Source organism: Ambystoma mexicanum (assembly GCF_040938575.1).
Source record: "Ambystoma mexicanum isolate Mex_15411 chromosome 12 unlocalized genomic scaffold, UKY_AmexF1_1 Mex_chr12_unloc.1, whole genome shotgun sequence".
Lineage (NCBI taxonomy): Eukaryota > Metazoa > Chordata > Amphibia > Caudata > Ambystomatidae > Ambystoma > Ambystoma mexicanum.
The window spans coordinates 3,413,014-3,416,819 of NW_027182322.1; the positions used below are offsets into that span (position 1 = coordinate 3,413,014).

Here is a 3,806-nt window from a genome sequence, read left to right on the forward strand (position 1 = left end):
AGACAGGGAGGAGATATGATCCCCTTTTGAAGCCGAGAGAAGGTGGAGGCGTGAACGTGCATCCATGTATGCAGGCGAGAAGGGAAGGAGCATTGGTCATGCATCGCTGCATGAGGGTGAGACAGGGAGGAGATATGATCCCCGTATGAAGCCGAGAGAAGGAGGAGGCGTGAACGTGCATCCATGTATGCGGGCGAGACAGGAAGGAGCATTGGTCATGCATCCCTGCATGAGGGTGAGACAGGGAGGAGATATGATCCCCGTATGAAGCCGAGAGAAGGAGGAGGCGTGAACGTGCATCCATGTATGCGGGCGAGAAGGGAAGGAGCATTGGTCATGCATCCCTGCATGAGGGTGAGACAGGGAGGAGATAAAATCCCTGTATGAAGCCAAGAGAACGAGGCGGCATGAACATGCATCCTTGTATGCAGGTGTGACATGGAGTCATCATGAACATGCATCCCTTTATAAGGACATAACATGGAGGACGCATGAACATGAATGCCTGAATTTTATGGTGGTGGCCTTCGGGTGATTTGGCACGTGCAATTGGTGAAGAGCACTTCTCCTGCGCAAAAAAATAAATTTACTATTAGCACCCCGGAGGGAGCCTCTGCACTTCTTATAGGGAGAAAACTCTGCAATGGAAGGGGACAGGGTCAATAACAGCTGTAAACTCTCACAAGACCATCACTGCTCTCACACTTTCCTGCTCTCAGGCTGGCGGGCCATTATCGGCCCTGGCTGCCGCACCATTGCCAGGTTTGTGTAACTATATTATTTCTAATTGGCTCCACTTTGATGACTTTCATTTGGATTCTGACTTGATTATTGAGATCTTTAATAAGTGACTGGGGATCAGGTGTCCACTTATTCTCATGGATAACATCACAACCAACCTTTAATTCAAACATGAGTCATGACATCACAGATGGAGTACAGCTTATGATAGAGGTGGAATGTCACATGGTAGCAGCCCAAGTAGCTCGCTGTGATCGTATAGTGGTTAGTACCCTGCGTTGTGGCCGCAGCAACCTCGGTTCGAATCCGAGTCACGGCATTGCGGTGAGGCAATGTCACGGCAGTTGGGCAGATATTTTAGAATTTCCATTAATACATTGGCAATCTCTGTGGAGGACTGAAACAATTCGATATGTCCTGTTACTGTTATGAACCTTTTGTTTCTTTAATGCTCTCTGCACACTTTTTCATCGGGTGACTGTAATGTATTTCAACCAAATCTAATTAAGAGCGCATTATGTGGTGACATTTGCAGTACATGAAACATTATAACACTGCCATTTACGTCAATAACCACTAGCTTGATTAAGACATATGTATTGCAGCGACAGTATTTCCCAGTTACAAATGGGAATAAAAACAACATCCGCGAGGGATTGAACCAACGACATTTAACTGATGTTGCCAATGGAGCGCGTTACAGAGAGCGCGAGGTCCCGCCTTTACAGTCACACGCTGATGATAATACAGATGTTTAAATAAACAGGCATATCTGTGGACTTGTGGTCTTTCTACATTGGGACTCATAGTCTAGTCCTAGGCTATTGTAGGCACTGGCGTATCTTTTAGTGGAATGAGAGGCATTCTGTAGTCGCGTGAAAGGACCTTTCAAGTCAATCTGATCTGTATTGTCCTGTGAAAAAAAGCGTTCTTAGACACAGTGAGGAGTTTTTGGGGATAATGGGAAAATCATTTCCAACTAAATGACAGGAATTTCTTAGTCCAATCATGAGGTGTGCTAGGCTTTTTTATACTGTGGCGGAAAGAGAGAGAGTATAACAGTCATTATAAATAAAGGGCCAAGGAAGTGACAGTTTATGGAAGGAACAATTTGCACATAGTTTTAGAATGTGGTCAGGAGGAGGACAATGTGCTTACACATATGAAACATTAGAAGGTAGACATTATGGAAGCACATATATTTCTTTATTTTTATTGTATTTGGGGAGAGGGGGTTAATATAGCACGTCCAATGTGGAAAAGTGCTTTCCATAGCACCTTGCAGGTGGGCGACATCTAGAGCTGTGCAGTAGCCACCCATGCCCCAGACGTCAAAGAGAACAAGAAGTTACACTTGTTGGAAGTGAGGGTGAGACATTGAGGAGATATGATCCCCGTATGAAGCCGAGAGAAGGAGGAGGCGTGAACGTGCATCCATATATGCAGGCGAGAAGGGAAGGAGCATTGGTCATGCATCCCTGCATGAGGGTGAGACAGGGAGGAGATATGATCCCCGTATGAAGCCTAGAGAAGGAGGAGGCGTGAACATGCATCCATGTATGCGGGCGAGACAGGAAGGAGCATTGGTCATGCATCCCTGCATGAGGGTGAGACAGGGAGGAGATATGATCCCCGTATGAAGCCGAGAGAAGGAGGAGGCGTGAACGTGCATCCATGTATGCAGGCGAGAAGGGAAGGAGCATTGGTCATGCATCCCTGCATGAGGGTGAGACAGGGAGGAGATATGATCCCCGTATGAAGCCGAGAGAAGGAGGAGGCGTGAACGTGCATCCATGTATGCGGGCGAGACAGGAAGGAGCATTGGTCATGCATCCCTGCATGAGGGTGAGACAGGGAGGAGATATGATCCCCGTATGAAGCCGAGAGAAGGAGGAGGCATGAACGTGCATCCATGTATGCGGGCGAGAAGGGAAGGAGCATTGGTCATGCATCCCTGCATGAGGGTGAGACAGGGAGGAGATAAAATCCCTGTATGAAGCCAAGAGAACGAGGCGGCATGAACATGCATCCTTGTATGCAGGTGTGACATGGAGTCATCATGAACATGCATCCCTTTATAAGGACATAACATGGAGGACGCATGAACATGAATGCCTGAATTTTATGGTGGTGGCCTTCGGGTGATTTGGCACGTGCAATTGGTGAAGAGCACTTCTCCTGCGCAAAAAAATAAATTTACTATTAGCACCCCGGAGGGAGCCTCTGCACTTCCTATAGGGAGAAAACTCTGCAATGGAAGGGGACAGGGTCAATAACAGCTGTAAACTCTCACAAGACCATCACTGCTCTCACACTTTCCTGCTCTCAGGCTGGCGGGCCATTATCGGCCCTGGCTGCCGCACCATTGCCAGGTTTGTGTAACTATATTATTTCTAATTGGCTCCACTTTGATGACTTTCATTTGGATTCTGACTTGATTTTTGAGATCTTTAATAAGTGACTGGGGATCAGGTGTCCACTTATTCTCATGGATAACATCACAACCAACCTTTAATTCAAACATGAGTCATGACATCACAGATGGAGTACAGCTTATGATAGAGGTGGAACGTCACTTTGTAGCAGCCCAAGTAGCTCGCCGTGATCGTATAGTGGTTAGTACCCTGCGTTGTGGCCGCAGCAACCTCGGTTCGAATCCGAGTCACGGCATTGCGGTGAGGCAATGTCACGGCAGTTGGGCAGATATTTTAGAATTTCCATTAATACATTGGCAATCTCTGTGGAGGACTGAAACAATTCGATATGTCCTGTTACTGTTATGAACCTTTTGTTTCTTTAATGCTCTCTGCACACTTTTTCATCGGGTGACTGTAATGTATTTCAACCAAATCTAATTAAGAGCGCATTATGTGGTGACATTTGCAGTACATGAAACATTATAACACTGCCATTTACGTCAATAACCACTAGCTTGATTAAGACATATGTATTGCAGCGACAGTATTTCCCAGTTACAAATGGGAATAAAAACAACATCCGCGAGGGATTGAACCAACGACATTTAACTGATGTTGCCAATGGAGCGCGTTACAGAGAGCGCGAGG

General features: G+C 46.5%; 1 non-coding gene across 1 annotated transcript; it reads left to right on the forward strand.

The window, feature by feature from the left end:
* The first annotated feature begins 3,339 nt into the window (after nucleotides 1-3,339).
* On the forward strand, nucleotides 3,340-3,411 carry TRNAH-GUG (transfer RNA histidin (anticodon GUG)). Its single transcript has one exon. It is a non-coding gene; the product is annotated as a tRNA-His (tRNA).
* Nucleotides 3,412-3,806: the final 395 nt, after the last annotated feature.